General features: G+C 36.4%; 1 protein-coding gene across 9 annotated transcripts in view; it reads left to right on the forward strand.

The window, feature by feature from the left end:
• Nucleotides 1-18,900, forward strand: part of ATP10B (ATPase phospholipid transporting 10B (putative)) — a 307,612-nt gene that overhangs the window by 51,518 nt on the left and 237,194 nt on the right. For 4 of the 9 annotated variants that reach the window (XR_005358316.1, XM_038534853.1, XM_038534847.1 and 1 more), the window contains 2 exons: nt 4,503-4,558; nt 6,328-6,376. The gene's annotated coding sequence lies outside the window, so the exon portion shown is untranslated. Of the gene's footprint in view, nt 1-1,442; nt 1,674-4,502; nt 4,559-6,327; nt 6,377-14,150; nt 14,404-18,900 lie in introns of those variants that run through there. The other 5 variants (XM_038534855.1, XM_038534854.1, XM_038534849.1 and 2 more) reach the window with 4 other exon arrangements.

The raw sequence follows: 18,900 nt of genomic DNA on the forward strand, positions 1-18,900 counted from the left end.
ATACAACTGAATAATTACAGATTGGTTAGATACTAATATGTCCCTGGCTTCAACTACTATTGAGGGCTCCAAAACTTGATTCTCTTGATCTACATAGATATAGTGGTATAATTCCAGCATTCTCCTCACCAAATATCCCTAGATATTCAAAGGCATACCTAATATGTAATCCTAATGAATCCTAGTCCTTACCAATTTTTAGGTCTTACAGAATGTCATTTATCTTCCCAAATGTTACAGTAATATTATGTAGTTGGTTTGTCAAGAGAAGGAAGACTTTTCTTTATAAATTTATGATGATTCAACATGACTTCCAGATCAGTTAGACTTATGCCTTTTTTTTAATAAAACAATTTAAGATAGTGTTTTCATATCAGATTATGAAGTTGTTTCTGACTCACGTGTTCATATGCCTTAGAAATGAGATTCTTATTGGCAAATATGCAAAATTTTTGTCTTAAGAAGTTCATAGACTTCATAACAATGGTTTCAGCAAATGAAATATTAAGTACCTACAGGGAAATTGAGTAAAGCCTCATTGGAAACCCTGTGATGATGATTACTTATAAACTTAAATGAGAGAAAAAGAGTAAATAGGATCAACTGGACTTGTAGGTTTTTTTCCTGAGATAAAAACCAGCTGTTCGACATGTTTAAGTTGATTGAGAAACTAGAAGAATTCAGGTAAAAAGTCGAATTAGCACTCACTCTTTGTGCAAAATTAGCCATTACTCCATCCCAAATGTGGAGATGGTATTTTAGTATGGAATTTACTTGGGAGGAATGGTTTTGTTGTTTTTGTATGGTTTCAGAGGTCAGGTCAGACATGTCTGTGCAAACCAGGCTTAATACCCTCCCTACTCCTGTGATGCTCAGGATTTGGTTGGTTTTCATAGCTCTTAAAGATATCATCCACTAACTCTTTTAAATGGCATGAATGGAATGAAATAATGAAGCCAGAGTCATAAGATGTACTTGAGAACCTCTAATATGAGGAGTAATATTACCATATACCTTGAATTCTAAGATGTCATCAATTATATACTGCATTTGTAAATCAACTAATAGCATTTGGAGATTTAAGATATCTCACAAAGGGTACTAATCAAGCGTAAGATTCATCACAATTTCAGAAAATTAGTATCTTAAAAAGTGAGAATATATGTTAATATGACCTTTGGTCTTAAGAAACTAATTGGAATGAATCCTTTCCATAGAACTTTCCAGAGTGGAAAAAAAAAAAAGTTACCAAAGATAATGGAATATTAATCACTGCTGAGACTAATGGAAAAATCAAGAATGGACCTGTCATCGTATAGTCTTTGGCCCAATTCAGAGTTAGTTATAGAATTGTGGGGAGGGCCACTTATAGACATACAGTTGGAGAACCTCACTATATGATTGCTGATATTGATTGCAGAAATGCAATTTATATTCTGCAGAAGCACCAAAAGTCACAGCAGACCCTGAAAATCAGAAATGAGACTTTTAAATCAATATGATATAAAGACGATAAAGTGAAGGAATGGTAGAATGAAGAAAAATTCTGAAGATGTCCAACAAAGTTTTGGAAGACTTTCCCAAGGATATTTATTTGTATGCAGAAGTGTCCCTAGCAAACATGTGGAACTTGAGCTCTTCTTGTTGAGTTACAGTCTGAGGTACCCTCACAGGTAATGTCTGCCTCTACCATCCTATTCAGGAAAGGCATCAGGGAAACATCTTGTAGATGAATTAAATACTTGAGTCTACTAAAAGTGTTACACTATGGTACTCATAGGCTGCTGCTCTTGGACCAAAGTCCCAGGAGACACTTTATATACCACTGTTTATTGTCACAGACTAAATGATATTCCTGCTCCAGCCTCTGGCCAAACCATGATGTTAAAGACAACATCCCATCACTGGTACCAAAGTTAACAGAAAGTTCATCCCTCATTCTCCTTTCCTCTATATCTTTTAAAATAAAAGAATACAGAAAGGCAAATAATAAGGCACAGTCTTATGTGGGCTGTTGAGAGAGTAGGTGAATAAGAATTTGGGGCTTATGGGCCTAAGACACATCCATACAAAGAAAGAGCTAGAGGAATCTTAGAACATTTTAAGAAAGGCTCTCATCTCAAGCCATATTGCTCTAGTAACTGTATGTGGTTCTCCTGCCAACTTTGTGTAGAACAACCCAGTTTGATTTTAATTTTTTTAAATATTTTATGTATTTATGATAGTCACACACAGAGAGAGAGAGAGGCAGAGACATAGGCAGAGAGAGAAGCAGGCTCCATACACCGGGAGCCCGACGTGGGACTCGATCCCGGGTCTTCAGGATCATGCCCTGGGCCAAAGGCAGGCGCCAAACTGCTGCGCCACCCAGGGATCCCCAACCTAGTTTGATTTTAAAGGGTTATAGGAGAGAAGGAAGTTTCTTCTCCTGGTCAATCCATTGCCAAGTATTGGCTTCTTACTATAAGCTTGGAATGGTGGCACAAAGACCACACAAGAAGTAAGGTATAATTCTTGTAGGAAAAGTTACTAAAATTCTAGTTGGAGAAAATACTAATGCAACAGCTTATGTTGCAGGCAGTTGGTAATTGGGGATTAAACTGTGTTATAATTATAAAGAATCCAAAGGAAGTGGATCACTGAGAACAAAAAAATTCAAGGAGTCTTCTTAGAAACAATGCCAAAAATTGGTGTCTCTCTCAGTAAAAATCCACAAATGTATTTAATTCCACAAATGTATGTGTTTCCTATTATGCTAAGAACTACAGTAGGTGCTATTTCTGTTCTTTATTTCTTTGTCTACACATAAATTACTTTATTGTGACTGTCATAATAACAGTTAATCTTTATTTTTTAAAGGTTTTATTTATTTGAGAGAAAACAAGCATGAGCAGGGGCAAGGAACAGAAGGAGAAGCAGACTCCCCACAGAGCAGGGAGCCCAATGCAGGGCTTGATCCCTGGACACTGGGACCATGACCTGAGCCAAAGGCAGATGTTTAACTGACTGAGCCACCCAGGTACCCCTGGTTAATCTTTATTTAGAGCCCAAGGAGTATCACACATTATACATACATTTTCCATGATTTAGATGGTGGTGATATCCCCACATTATAGATGAGGTTATTAAGCCTTAAAGAGGTAAAGTAATTTGCCTGAAGTCCCACAGCTAGTAAGAAGTCAGAATTTGAAATCAGAGCTATTTAAGTTGAAAAGCCCTAGCTCCTAACCATGACCATGTGCTACCTCTTTAGCCTATTCTGAAATTAAAGAAGTAACAATTTCTTAGTCATTTGTGCTGCACTTAAGTCTGATTTTCCTCAAAAGTGACATTATAAAAACCTAATTTTGCCAGATTTTATAATATCTTCAGCTACATTATAAAATTCCCAAAGCCATAATAACCAAAGTTCAGGTGAATTGAAACTAAAAAAAAAAAAAAAAAAAGGAATAATATGGATAGAACTTGAGGGCATTATGCTAAGTGAAGTAACTTAGATAAAGCTAGATAAATACTACATGGGGGTAAAAAAAAAGACACCAAACAAAACCAAGCTCATAGATAGAAGTTTGGGGATGGGTAAAATGGCTGAAGAGGGTCAAAGGCACAAACTTTCAGTTATAAAATAAGCTATGAAGATATAATGTACAGCATGGTGCCTATAGTTAATAATACTATGCTGCATAGTGGACAGTTGCTAAAATAAAAGATCTTAAAAGTCCTCAACACAAGAAGAAAAGAAAATATGGCTGTATGGTGATGAATGTTAACTAGATTTATTGTGATCATTTCATAATGTATACAAATATTAAATCATTATGTTATAACCTGAAACTTAATATAATATTAAATATCAATTATACTTCAATTTTTTTATTTTTTTAAAGATTTTATTTATTTAGGAGAGAGAGAGCATGAATAGTGGGGAGGTATGGAGAGAAAGGGAGAAACACTGCTGAGCAGGGACCCCAGTGTAGGGCTCGATCTCAGGACCCATGAGATCATGACCAGAGGCAAAAGCAGACACGTAACCAACTGAGCCACCCAAGTGTTCCTATACTTCAATTTTTTAAACAATCAGAATAATGCAAGCCCTGTCACAGAGTTAGGAGGGTTGGGAATGTATGCTATGAAATCACAAAGAACAATGGCAGGCCATTTTGGCAATTGCAGCATTCAAAAACTCAAATATTGAAAACCAAACATTTCGAACAGTTTATAGTGTTTTGTCTTTAAAGACTTCATGACGTAAGTGACATTAACAGTCTATGGTGATGAAAAGTAATGTGGCTTTGGGACTACTCAAATGAACAATTATATATGAGCTATTTATATGTACAAAGACAGGGAATAAGCATTCATTCAATGCTGGCAGTGTTCTAAGATTATAAAATACTGTGTACATTAATGTATTTAAAATCAATTATCCTATTGTAATCCAGTGAATCAGTCTTTTCTTCCATCTTCAGAAATGAGATTTTTCTGTATCTTTGTTATTACAGATATTGACACAAGTTATTTAGAAGAAGAAAAGCAAGACAATTTCCATAGTTGTTTGGTAAGTTTCAGTTCTTAAGTATTCTATGAGGTTTCATTTTAGAATATGATTATCATGTATTTGTTGTTTGTGTCTGTTTAGAATTGCTGACCTCCTTCTGATAACCCCCTTTATTATGAATATATTTTATGGGGCTAAAAGAGATGGCCTTGCCTCAGAGATGTGTACGTGAATTGATGAATCAGAGTATCCATCCCTGTGGCAACAATAATTGGTCCAGGGTGAGCTCCAATCCCATGTGAACCAATCAGAGGCTTTCCTGGGACTTGGGCAAGATAAAATGTTTCAGAAAAAGCTTTTTAAAGGGGCTGAGTCATTGTGTGTTCCAAAAGGCCACCTGGTCTACCACATGGAGAAAGCCAGCCAAAAATAGGCAAGGAGAGGGCGTATGACATTCCAGTTCTGTGGGCCAGTAAATTCTTCTTTTTGCTTAATTAATTTGAGTTGGGTAGAAAACAGTTGTGTCAAAATATAGTAATTATGGTAATCTCATTGAGACAATGAACAGTGGTAGAATAAATGAGGAATTATAAGATAGACTTAGCATTGACATTGACGTGTGACCTCAAGCAAACTACTTTATCTTCCCGAATCTGTCTCCTTTATTAGTGAATATGCTAATACTGGATCACATAAAATCTGAGGCCCTATTTTATCTTATGTTTTTATTCCAAATTCCATTGTTTTAACTTTATGAATTCACAGTTATCACACCTAGAAGTCATAAGGAATGGTGATCCATATGCATTACTTATTAGCACATCTAATTAATGCAAGGTTTTTATTTTTAGATGAACATCACATCACTCTTCCCAGGCCTCATTCCACCTCTAGCCCAAGCAGCTACCTTGCAAATGTGTGATGTTGGACAGCCACATGGCCTGTGCAGCAGTGTATGCTTGGCTCTGAGAATAATCTATCCCTTCTGCCTGGAAAATCAACTTGAGTACTTGTATTGAATGGATAGAAAATCATAGACAAAGGCCATTATGCTGTGTTTCTTACTTCACGTCTTTTTTTTTTCCCCCTTTTTATTCCTGTAGTACTTATTCCAACCAATGATTCCCACACAAATGCACAATGAAAACCTCTAATTCTTTTGGAAAGGAGATTCACATCTATTACATCCAAACACAAACATATATGTGCTGACTCTAAGACTAGAAATTCTACTTTAAACTAGCAGCTGTATCATAATTCTGTCAAAGATTATATACTCTTTATCCATTTACTTCCTAAACTAAATGAAAAGCATTAATTATGGATATCAGCATGTCTTTTGGATTTCATTGTGTGCAGATTATTAATATTATATACTGTTTTAAAAAACTAAGATCTGTCCTACTGACCTTCTGCTATGTGGTAAGCTGTTCAGGAAGAGTACCAGTTCTGTGTGTGTTCTAAAATGAAAATTAAGCCTCACAATAAGGCCAAGTGAGCTTGCTTAAAATTTAAAAGATGTCATTATCACTTCTTGGATATAGACATAAATAAGACCAGTGCTATAGATAAGCAAGTGAGTTTTCCTAGTTTTTCCTAGTTGGTTCCTGTTACAACTACCTGTCGGTCATTAAATTTATTTCCAGTATCCTCAGATACTGAAATACATATGGGTTTCACTGTGTATGAATAGTCACCATTTATAAGTTCTGTAGATATTCTTTTTCAAATGCAACTACATATTACTCATAAGATCCTAGACATACACAGAGATATGTATGTGCTTGTTATACAGTTTATTGTTTTTGTTTTTGTTTTTTTAATCCTAGACGCCTCCTCAGCGATTAGTTTTCTGGGGACATTTAGTTAATTTCCCAGGTAAGCAAGGAGAATTTGGAAGCCTAATTGCTATGTCAGGGCACTTGACAGTCTCTAAAAGTTGCAACTTTCAGTTTCTAAAATTCTCTCCCAAATCTGATAAACGTGGTGCTTAAATACTTTTACAAAATTTTGTGGTGTCCCATTTGCCAATTATTCATAAAGAATATATACTCCTATTTAGAATACACCACCAATGTCAAATCAATAGTGTATGTGATGATCCAGGGAAGGAGCTCTGGGCTTGCATGTCCCTTACCTGTCACTTTTTTGTGCTTGGACTATTAAGGTAACTTGCTAACTGATTGCTCTGGCTCTAATATTTTATCTTGATTATTTATTCTAATTAACATCAAATGTATTTTCCTCTTTTTTTAAAAAAAATATTTTATTTATTTATTCATGACAGAGAGAGAGAGAAAGGCAGAGACACAAGCAGAGGGAGAAGCAGGCTCCACTCAAGGAGCCCAATGCAGGACTCAAACCTGGTACCCCAGGATCAGGCCCTGAGCTGAAGGCAGACACTCTACTGCTGAACCACCCAGGCGTCCCATCAAATGTATTTTCCAAACTAACAAGTGTCCCCATATCACAATCCAATTAAAAACCTCCTATTGGCTCCTTGTTGCCCTTAGAATGAATAATGATAGTAGTAATAACATTGGTAATTATGAGAGCCAACACTTCATGGATTTACCCTATGCTAGGCACTGTATACTTCATATACATTTCCTCCTTTACTTTTCATAATAACTGAAAGTTCACAGTTGTGGAAACTGAGGTGTAAAGAGTTTTGGATGATTTATCTAAGATCACATAACTAGTACATGAAGGAACTACCCACTCAGATCTGTCTAAAGTTCATACTCTGAGCCATGATACCATTCTGCCTCCACTTCCTAATAAAACACACACTTCTTGGTCAGTCTTCCACAAAAGGGAAACTTTGTCCTAATTAACCTCTTGTTCCTTTTTAACACACACCTCCTTCAGCTCAATTTTTGTTTTATTGTCTTAAGATCATATTCCATCTTTCAGTTCTTTGGTTTCCCACTGCTCCCAACTTTTCCATTTTTATTCTTCACATATATTTCACACCCATCCTCAGTTTCCTTAGTCATTCAATGAATGGCTTGTTAGTATTATGCACCTGCTGATTGGTCATTATCTCTGTCTCCCATAAACTCGCAGACTAGAGAGGGCAGCAAATATGGAGGGGAGGTATCCATTCCACACCAGAAGCAGCTGAAAAGAATGAAAATGGCCCTAATCCAGTGCCTAGTACTCAAAAAAAGTGTTGGTAGAGATTCAAAGTCCCAATCACTTTATTAAATCTGATCTTATATTTTCAGGGATGAATAATCTTATTTCTTCTAGGTAAATTATAAGCTCCTTAAGCATAAAACAAAAACCCTGTCTTTCTTTGCATCACTTTCACTCATACCTTAAATACAGGTTTTGTGTTCTTCCTACTTTTTGTAAGGAATTTCTTAGTGATGTGTATATTAAATAGTGTGAACGCCTATATCTGCAAATATATTTCCAAATATATAGAAGGCTCTTATACTGAAAGATGAAGAGCACTGGCATAGAAACCAGGAATTTAAGGATCAAGACAAAAAGCCACTGGTAGATCAGTGCCATCTGATAAATATCCTCTCTGAGGATAGAAGTGATGGTTTCTGCCTCATTGACTCCATAGAATTGTTATGTTAAGCTAATTCATAACAGGAAAGTCTTTATAAAGTATATCCTACACCACTGACCTCAAAGCATCTGTGTATCAGAGTTTAACCAGAGAAACTGAACCAGTAGGAAATACATCTTAGAAGATTTATTGTGAGGGATTGTCTTCAATGATTGTTGGGCTGGTAAGGCAAGTGTGACATCCATAGGATAAGCCATCAGGCAGGCCAGCTGGAATTCTCAAGCATAAGCTGAAGCTGCAATCTCTAAATGGAATTTCTTCTTCAGAGTACACATAGCAATATTTCTAAGGCTTGTCAACTGATTAAATCAGGCCTACCCAGGTTATCTAGGTTAGGCTTTTCTATTTAAAATCAACTGATGAGACATCTGGGTAGTTCAGTCAGTTAAGCATCTGCCTTTGGCTCAGGTCATTGATCCTGGAGCCCTGGGATCAAGCCCCATGGTGCATCAAGCTCCCTGCTCAGTGGGGAGCCTGTTTCTCCTTCTCCCTCTGCTCCTCCCCACTTGTGTTCTCTCTTTCACACACATAAATAAATAAAATTTAAAAATAAAAAGTAAAATCAACTGATTATGGACTTCAATAATGTCTACAAAATCTTATCAACACCTAGACTAGTATTTGATTAAATAACTAGGGATTGTAGCCTAGTAAATAGACACATAAAACTAACCATCACAGTCCCCCCAAACCTTCCTTTTCAACTAGGTCTGAGGCTAGATTATTCTTCATAATGAGACAGATTATATGCATAAACAAATGTGAGAATTCAATTGTCTTCTATTCGTATTTTAAAGAGTTTAGAAAATTCATCACTAATTTTTTTGGAAAATATAGTTATTTTTTATAAAATTGATTTGTATGTTAACATAATGAATATAATATTTTTAAAGAAATGTATAAATTATTTAATTGCTAATTTAGGTTTCTAATACAGTAAATATGGATGGATATAACACATAAATGAAAATTCATTAGGATTCTAAATAATTTTTAAGACTATCAAGGAATCCTAATTCTAAAGGGTTTTAGAACCATAATTCTAAGCAAGTGGAATGATTATATAACCTTACTCATATCAATAAAACAAACACCTCAATAGTTGTCCTTATATTTGGTGTAAATCATTGCAAATATCTTCTCTTGCACAGCATGAAGTAGTGTAAAAACTTGGTCTTACTTTATGAATGTAAAAACTATTTCTTTTCATGCATTGATTTAAACAAATTATTATTCAAAGAATCACAACCTCCTTTTGTGACCTCCTACTGACTTAATCTGATGCTATAAAATACCTATTTGAATTTTGGCTATAAACACCTTCAACATCAGTATTCAATATTTCTAAAACTAAGTTTCTACAAATCCCAGTAAGTTATCCCTGCCAAGTTTCCTTACACTACGGTCAAAACATTTATTTGGGGCATTTTTAAATTCATGTTTTGTATAGTAAAAATTACTAAGCTAACAAAGTGGGTAGGAAGGGACTTGTAGTGACTTTCTATTCTAATAGGTAAACATCAAGTTGTTCTGGGGTGCTTAGGTGACTCAGCGGTTGAGCATCTGCCTCTGGCCCAGGGCATGATTCCAGGATTCAGGATCTAGTCCCACATCGGGCTTCTTTTTTTTTTTTTTTTTTAAGATTTTATTTATTTATTCATGAGAGACAGAGAGAGAGAGAGAGAGAGGCAGAGACACAAGAAGAGGGAGAAGCAGGCTCCATGTGGGGAGCCCGACATGGGACTCTATCCCGGGTCACCAGGATCACGCCCTGGTGCAGGCACTAAACAGCTGAGCCACCCAGGCTGCCTCCACATTGGGCTTCTTGAAAGGAACCTACTTCTCCCTCTGCTTGTGTCTCTGCCTCTGTGTGCGTGTGTGTGTGTGTGTGTGTGTGTGTCATGAATAAATAAACAAAATCTTTTTAAAAAATCAAGTTGTTCTCCACCATTTTATCTTTTCCTTGATTAGCCAAAAAAATTAGAGGAGAGAATCATGGAAAAGCCAAAATCATGTTTTTTGGGAAAAAAAAAAGTCAGAAGAATGTGCAAAATTGATTTGAAGAAAATTTATCCAAGTAAAGCTGCATATTCTATCCCAAACAGTGTATTATATAATGTCACCCTAAAGTGTGAAGTAAAAAGATTATAAATATAATCTTTTAAGACAGAAGTTGCAAACTAAGATTGCTGCAAGGATGTAGCAGGTAGTGTAACCTACTGAAGCTATTCATAGGAAGAATGGGGATATTCGTGCCCTGTCCAAAATGGGTGGTAGACATTATTCAGCAATGGGAATGTCTGCCTATTGTTGTCAGTTCTTTACCTTATTCCACAAAAAAAGAATCTACATTATGATGAGAAATGCCCAATGCTTAAATGCTGCCAGCTAATATAAAATTCAAGTCTGTGCAGGCCAAACAATATATTTCTACTACGGTTATCATTGTGTAACATCTGCTTTGGGAATGCTGAACATCACATGAATTACTTGGTGACAGAGGACCAACAAGACACCATCTTCTAAGGTAGTCTGTAGTCGCTACTATTTTCCACCTGAGCCTGTCCCTGTCCCCCATGATCATTACTTAACATAAAGTCATCTCATCATTATTTTGTCTCTGCTTTCTAAAATTACTTCAGAAATCAATTTTATCAGTGGAGGCCCAGACTGAGACTACTGAGACTTCACATTCCTTCAAATTGCTCATCATTAAAAGTTTGTTCAGGGCGGCCCAGGTGGCTCAGCGGTTTAGCGCAGCCTTCAGCCCAGGGCCTGATCCTGGAGACCCGGGGTAGTCCCGTGTCAAGCTCCCTGCATGGGGCCTGCTTCTCCCTCTGCCTGTGTCTCTGCCTCTCTCTCTCACTCTCTGTGTCTCTCATGAATAAATAAATAAAATCTTAAAAAAAAAAAAAAGGTTTGTTCAACATCAGAAAGAGAACCAAGCTTATGTTGGGGAAGAGGTAGACAAGACTCACCAAATTCAATTTGTTCACTAATAAATCAGTTCTGCCATTATTTACTTAATGTATCGCTTTGAGATTTCAGGAAACCTCTAAGCCAGGATTTCTCAACCTCAGCGCAACTGACATTTTGGGCCAGATAATTCTTTGTTGTAGAAGGCTATCCCTGTAGGATGTTTAGCAGCATCCCTGGGCTCTACCCACTAAAGGCCAGGAGCACCTCCAACCCAATTTGACAACGCTGTTTCCAGATATTGCCAAATGCCTCCAAGGGGCAACATCGGCCGGTGTTGAGAACCACTGATCTAGAGGTTTTCCTGCATGCCCCTTGGGGACCTCTCATCTCTTCTCAAGCTGCTTACACTATATTCTTTCTAAGATGAGTTCTGGTTAATGAAATATGTTTCATCATGCTACATTTTATGTAAACATCAAAAGATGTTTGATGCCCTGGACAACTACATTGCTGTCCATCACTTTTTCTCAGTCCTAAAGGAACTAATTTTATGTCTAATTTCTCATGTTACCAACTCCTCCTCTGTTTTTATTGCTTGCTAAATACTTCTTCCAACTCTTACTCATTAATCCTATACCAGTGTTCGCATCTGGTTAACCAACTAAATGCTTCAAGTTACTTTCCATTCCAAATACATAAAACATTTTTTGTTTGTTCAATAAAAATTAATCTAGATATTTGCCTTTCTTATAACTAAAGTCAATGCTTATCTGTCTTAATTTATCACTGACCATAAGATTTTACAATTTTTTCTATTTCAGTTGGTTTGAAGAATTTGATAACCCTGTTTGGTTTTTTGTTTGTTTGTTTTTAAAGATTTTATTTTTCTAGAGAGAGAGAGAAAGAGTGAGCAGGAGGAGAGGCAGAGGGAGAGTCAGAGAGGGAATATCAAGCGAACACCACGTTGAACATGGAGTCCAACATAGGGCTCAATCTCACTCCCCTGAAATTCACAACCTGAGTCAAAAATCAGGAGTCAGATGCTTAATGAACTGAGCCACCCAAGTGCCCTTTTAACCCAGTTTTTTTTTTTTTCCATTTGAATAGTTAGGCCAATTTACTAAGATTTCTGGGGAATTAAATGGTAATTGGGTAGAGTGCTTAGTATAGTGCTTAGCACATGTTGGTCAATAATAGTTATAATAGTTACTACTAGTAAAATTTTTATAGCTTGTAGTAAATAATTGGTCTTGAGTTTATAAATTTCATTCTAGTCATATGTTCATTTCTGGTACTGCATGTGTGATGGGACAAAAAGCCTCTATCAATGATTACTTCTTTAATTGGCAAGTTTGGGCAACAAGAATATAAAGGCTAAAATGACAAACTGTCTAAAATTCATAACAAAAAGCATGATGCAGTCAATGAGAAATGCAAATATACACAAAGTGATAAATTCACATAAACGAAGAGAAGTTGACTACTGAAAAGGGGAATTACATGAAGGTCTATGGTGCATAATCCTTTAACATGACTTAGAGAATTCTAACAGCCAGAAAAACATTTCCTCTCTAACAAAAACTGAACACAGAATTTCTTATCTGTTAATTGTTATTAGAGTTCTAATTGGCTAATCAGTAGTAGTTATTTCAAACTTCATGAATAAATAACTTGCCACATGCCTATTAATATTTACAATTACTAAGCAGCTTGGAAAGTTTGAGTTTTGAGGACTATTTATTGGTCAGCATGACTCATCTGTCCCAAAATTGAATGTGCCTCTCTCTCTCTTTCTCTCTCTGGTTGGGGAAGTGATAAGGGGAAAGAGTACAGGTTGTGGAAGTAAGGAGATGTGGTTTGTAGTCCTGTGCCTGCAACTAATTTCCTATGTGGCCTTGAACAGATTTAACTGTTCTAAGCTTCAATGTCATCACCTACAGCACAGGGAAGCAGCACTAAATGACTTCTGATTACCTTCTGGTGCTAACATTTTGTGATTAATGAAATCTGTGATTCTAGGTCACACTTGTACTGAGAAACCATGAGACACTGAGAAAAGAAAGGAAAGGAACAGGACTTGCAAAGCACTTTTCCCTTTAGCAGATGGAGAACTATGGAATGCCAAGTGCCTTTAAAAAAAAAGTTCTAGACTATCTAAAGTGTTAGGCAAATTTCATGTTCTTAAAAATCCCTAACATATCTTACAGCTATTCCAATTTTAGATGTGTGGGTGTTTCATCCCTTCTAACATGTTTTTATGCCCACATTTCTTCTTAGTAGTCTGATAGGATCCAACAGTACACATAAGTTCACAATTACCCTAGCAACCAACCAAGATCCTTTGGAAAGATTTTCATGAAGTTAGACATTATGTTCATTTTTTCCCACCTCTTTTTATTCCCAAGCTTGGTAATATTCCTCTTTTGCTACCCTCAGAATAGGCTGGTTGCTTATTCCATCTTCTTTTATTTATGGACTCACCAATAACTATCCATCAATATGGCAAATGGTTCATGACATTTACTCCAATTAGCAGAATTACAGACAACTCAGTAAAAAGATTATACATGAAAATTTCCTTTAGGGTATGAATCAGCACTCTTCATAAGCCCATAAATAAGTCTGGTTTTCTGTATGTCTGAAGCATTCACATAATCCATAAGTATAATATATTGGTCCCACTTCCCTTATTTTGTATAATCAAACAGTAATCAATAAGAACTACGACTGCTGCAAAATGAGACTTTGGAGGCTTTGTGGGCAAATTCATCACCAGCACGTGTATAAAAGTCACTGCAGAGGGTCTTTTCTCTCTTTAAGGGCCCTTGAAACCAAGCAACTGAATTGTGTTCTGGGCCCCCAAGGAGAACTACAAGGTTATAATTGTCTCACACTTGGTTACAGGTATTGCAAAAGGTAAATGGACAAAGTCATTTTTGTATCAGGTATAGAGAATAAAATCACATATGAATTTTGATATTGCTGGTTCATTGATTTGTAGAAAGTAGAAATTTATGCAAGACTCATGTCTAACAGTGATGGTGCTGTGTAAATGTGCAGCCAAGCCAAGAACACTGCTTTCACTGTTCTGGGACTGGGGCCCACACTAACAGTCCTGCTATTCTTCTCTTTCTCTTGTGGCCCTAGTGAGGCGGCTTATTTTTCCCATTTCCTTTATGGGCCACAGTCGTTTCTTGCCAGGCCATCTTCTTCTCTGTGTTTCCAAGACAGTGTTAGCTTAATGCCTTGACACTATCAGATATAATCAGAGAAATGAAAAATGCTATACAAAAGATGAATATTTTAGCCAAGCTGTTCAAGAGAAATAGCACCACTTTTGAGTCCTGTTTTCCATAGCTTCTGATGGAGCCTGCTCAGAAGGGACGTCAGCTTTGTTGGGGTAAGTAAAAGCAACCCGACACTTCCCATACAATAGGGTAATGATTACCTCCTATGATCACTAATCCTAAATTTTGAATTAGGCCCAGGATATACCTACTTTTCTTCACACTGCATTTGAAATGTCATTTGGCTCACTGGGTAGAGATCCACATCCTTTTAGTAACAGAATGTTGCTTTTTTTTTTTTTTTTCATTAGGATAAGCTGATGGTAAATACTACTTCTTTATGCACGAGTTTGCTGCCTAAATGTACCTGTATATGTTTTACAATAAATAATATATCTTGCATTCATCCAGTGCAGCCTGAGGAAGTAGATGGAGTTAGTGTCTTGTTCTCAAAGCAGAAAGAAATTACAGCTTTGAAGAAGAGAGTGAGATTATTACATGCCTTCCTAATTTCATTTTTATAAACTCCAAAGCTGGCACATTGTGGTGGTTTTCAGTGATAGGTGGAAATTTGGGCTCTCCTTTGAGTTCAAAGGAAAAAAAACTGAAGTTTAAGGAAAACTATTTTTATTCCGAGTTCACGTCTCACTCCAGAAAAAGCCCCATGCATACAGGCAGGTCTGTGATGAGCACCTTTAGTATAATCCTACTGTGACATGGGGTAAAACCTCTCCAACTACAGGTGAAAAGTAAAGTTTTTAAATCAGTCTGAGAAGCTACTCATTTAGCCTGCAGGAGTCCATATACCTGTTGGAATTCATTTGTCCTCTTAAATTGCTACACAATTCTGGTCACAGTAGTCAGAGGGGAATTGAAATTCTGAAGAACTAGATCTCCAAGAGCCAATCTGGCACCCTACTCCATTCTTCTGCCATAATCCTTTCTCTGTTTCCAGATCTTACAGACATATAGTCAATAGTGCTAGAAGTGTTATTCCATTAACAGATGCACTGTTCTGTTAAACCATTAATCAGGCAAATCACAGATGTTGTTTTCTTTCTAGATGTTACTATAACTACTCCTAATAACACCTACTAAATTTGCCATTTCATTGCCATTAATGACTTTTTAAAAATTTATCAGATAATTCATTTCTTAAATTCTATCTATATGGATTTCAGTTGTACTTCTACCTTGAAGAGTTCAGGATCTCTCTTCCAGTTGTCACTACATATTTCCCTAAGAATCTAGCAGGGTAACCTCACATATGGGTAAATAAATAGGTTCTTGAGGGACTAAAGGTTGAAACCCACATGCTGAGTTTGCAATCAAACCATATTCTCCTAATACTGAGAGATGGGCATTATCATTTTGAGGCATATGGTGCTAATAAATCCAGTTGAAGGAATCTGCCATTCACAAAGGCAGAGCCAGGAAGGGAGCTTAGCCCAGCTGCCTGGTGCACAGATGGCGAAACTGGGACCCAGAGAAATGAAGTCTCAGTTACTGAGACAAAATAACAACCAGAGTCCAAGGCTCATGGCTCACAATCCATCTTCTACTATACTGATTCTCCAAATGGCCTTTGCCATATCAGGAAGAAATAAAAATCTCCTTTCTGACTCAACCAAAACAGTATAGATTTCTGAGACTCCTTCTACCTACTTACCCACTCTCCTGAAAGTAAAATTTAGCCAGACATTCTTAAATCCTGATTTGAACTGAGTGAGCTTTCTCTTCATTGCTAATTAAATATCACTTATTTCCCCTGTTCTAGTGACATCATTTTAAAATTTCCTTCTAAAAATGTCAAGCTTGTGGAATATTTTTTCCTTCCTATCCTTTAAGTCCCTATAAAATAGGCTTCTATTAAGAGATTAATTGAGTAGTGACAATAGCAGTCATGTCGCTTAGAAAAAATTAAAAAATAGGCATTGGAATTGAACTTGGAATTGAATTTCTGATCTTCTGTTTAGTAACTATGTGATCCCAGATAAGTTACCTAAATTTTCACATCCTCACATTGAAGCAGAAAGTGTGTGTTTCTGTGCAATCACCTGGTACACAGATGATTGGCTTACAAAGGCTCTTAGCAATTATTAATTATTGCTATTAATTGGAACCATATGAAAGAATGTTAACTTTTTACAATGTTAACATTGTAAATGTTCTTTTACATCTTTAAAATGTTCTTTAACATCTGGAGGAAAGAAGGAGAATCTCATTTTCTGCTTTTGGTATCAATGATCTTGGGCTGCTGCCACCAATATTAGTGTATGGATATGGCAAAAATCAGTGATGCAGGAGTGAATGCATTCAGAGAAATGCTGACATAGTAGAAAGAATCTACTATATCTCATCAATACTTCAATTCCATTTGTGGCATTTATAGGCTGTACTACTTTTCCTAGCCTCAATTTTCTCATTATCAAATGAGAATGATGATACTAACATCATAGAAGTGGTATAAGCATTTATGTATGAGAAATACTGGCTATAATTCTCATAATATGGTAGGTACTTGCCACATCCTTATTCTCTAAAGCCTTATTTAGGACCCAGTTTGCTATGTGGCCTTCAGGATACCATAATTTGGGGGGCTTCTGAGACCTCACTTGTAACAAAAGGAGACGTGATGATCTCAAAAGCCCCTTCTACCTCTTAACTAATATATAAATATATTATACACATATATATTGTATGTATGTGTATATAAGCATATATACACATATATGTTGTGTGTATATGTAAATAAATGTATATAGTAAAATCTGTCTTCCTTACTTTTATACAAACATGAAATAGGCATAAGTAGCTATATTCCCCGGATATAAACTTTCAGTGCTTGGAATAATACTGAAAGTGAATGAGCTGCATTGGAAAAATAAAAATCAAGCCATGAGGAATATGTGAGCTGATAAACATTTCAGAGCTCAGAGGTAATTTCATTGTATTTTATTTTTGTCCGTTAAACTTAAAGCAATAGTGAGACTAGAAAATAGATTGTCACAGAGCTTTCTGAGGACAGTGGTTTCTGTGAGTTGGTGTAAATATATTCAGAGAGACTTGTTCCTACTTAATAACTCACGTTTTTTCCTTCTGAATTGCTGATGCATTCATTTATTGCATTTGAAAGGCAGTTTGTCCTTTGCTGTCAAGTGAACTTGATAGAATAATAGAAAATTCTGAAAAATTCAATCAGATCTTGTTGCTCCTCAAGGGAATTTCTTGACTGTGTATTCTGTTTAAGGAGAAAGAGTCAACAATGTTTCTTTGGTCTTGTACAAAACGCTGACCAAGTTTAACAGCACAGGTTCTAGTTATCAGGTGCCACACAGAGTTTTCCCTTCTCAGCATTCCAGAGGATGGTGCTGCTGGAGTTTGGGGATCCTTTGGCAGGTGAAAGAAATACTTAAGGGCATACCACAAGCTGGAAATGTTATGAAATCAGACGTGGTCACCATCAGCTTACAGCTTTTTCATTAATCAGACCTAAAAACAATACAAAAATGTGCTTAATTTAGTTTCTCTCAATCAGAATGTAAAATAGCTTGCACTGTCTTTTACATAACTGACCATTAAAGAGTCCCAGAAAATAGATGTTCTCCAATATTGGTGATTCTGATGAAATATCACATTGGGACTATTTGACTCAATTCAGCTGTCACTTAATTAAAAATTACTATGTAAGGTACAGGGAGTGTGCTTGAAGTCAGACAGACAAAGGTTCAAGTTATTATCTCACTATCTCTTTGAGCTCTGGTCTCCACATCCATAAACTGAGAATAAAATGTTTCTATGTCACAAGACTGTTCTGAGAATTAATGTTGGAAATAATTAGAACACCTAATAGTCATTGAGCACTTACTACCTGCCAGGTGTCATTCTAAGGGCTAGGATCATTTAAGCCTCATAAATCTGAGCCTAGGCTATTAGTTCCAGGTTATGGATGTGAGAACAGACCCCAGAGAAAACTTAATTCATTAGACATTATGTAGTCTGGCTCCAGTTGTCTCTTCTTTAAGGCTTTAAAAACACTTGATATTGTTCCTAGTGAAGCAAGAGAGCTAGGTTCTTATCTTAGGGAGTTGAAGAATAAATCTCACAGACAAAGGAGAGTGAGTAGAGCAATAGAGTTTTATTAAGCAAGGATATAGGAAAAGCTCTCAGGAGTGAGGGGTGTCCTGACAGGGTTGCCACTGAGGGCTTTTAGTGGCAGTCTTTTATTGATAACTGACTGGGAAGCTTGTGGCCTTGATTCTTGTGCTGTCTTGGTTTGAGTAAGAATTAATGACTTAATTCTTTGAGGTTTGGTCACTTTCTGTGATTACATTGTAGCCACCAAAGAAAAACACTCCCTAACATCTGGTCTGATCTATTCCCTTATGTCTAGTTTCCTCATATCTCAGCGTTTTCGGTATTTCGTGAGTCTGATTCCATGGCCCCTTATCTATCTCTCCCTACCTAGCCTTGCCTGTCCCTTACTCACTAACATTTTAAATGAGTTGAGCCATGTGAAATCATGGATACTTTACCATTTTTTTACATATAAAAATAGCAATTTTATGTGGTCTACCTTATAAACATTGAATATGGATTTATAGTAACTG

This window comes from Canis lupus, chromosome 4 (assembly GCF_011100685.1).
Source record: "Canis lupus familiaris isolate Mischka breed German Shepherd chromosome 4, alternate assembly UU_Cfam_GSD_1.0, whole genome shotgun sequence".
NCBI lineage: Eukaryota > Metazoa > Chordata > Mammalia > Carnivora > Canidae > Canis > Canis lupus.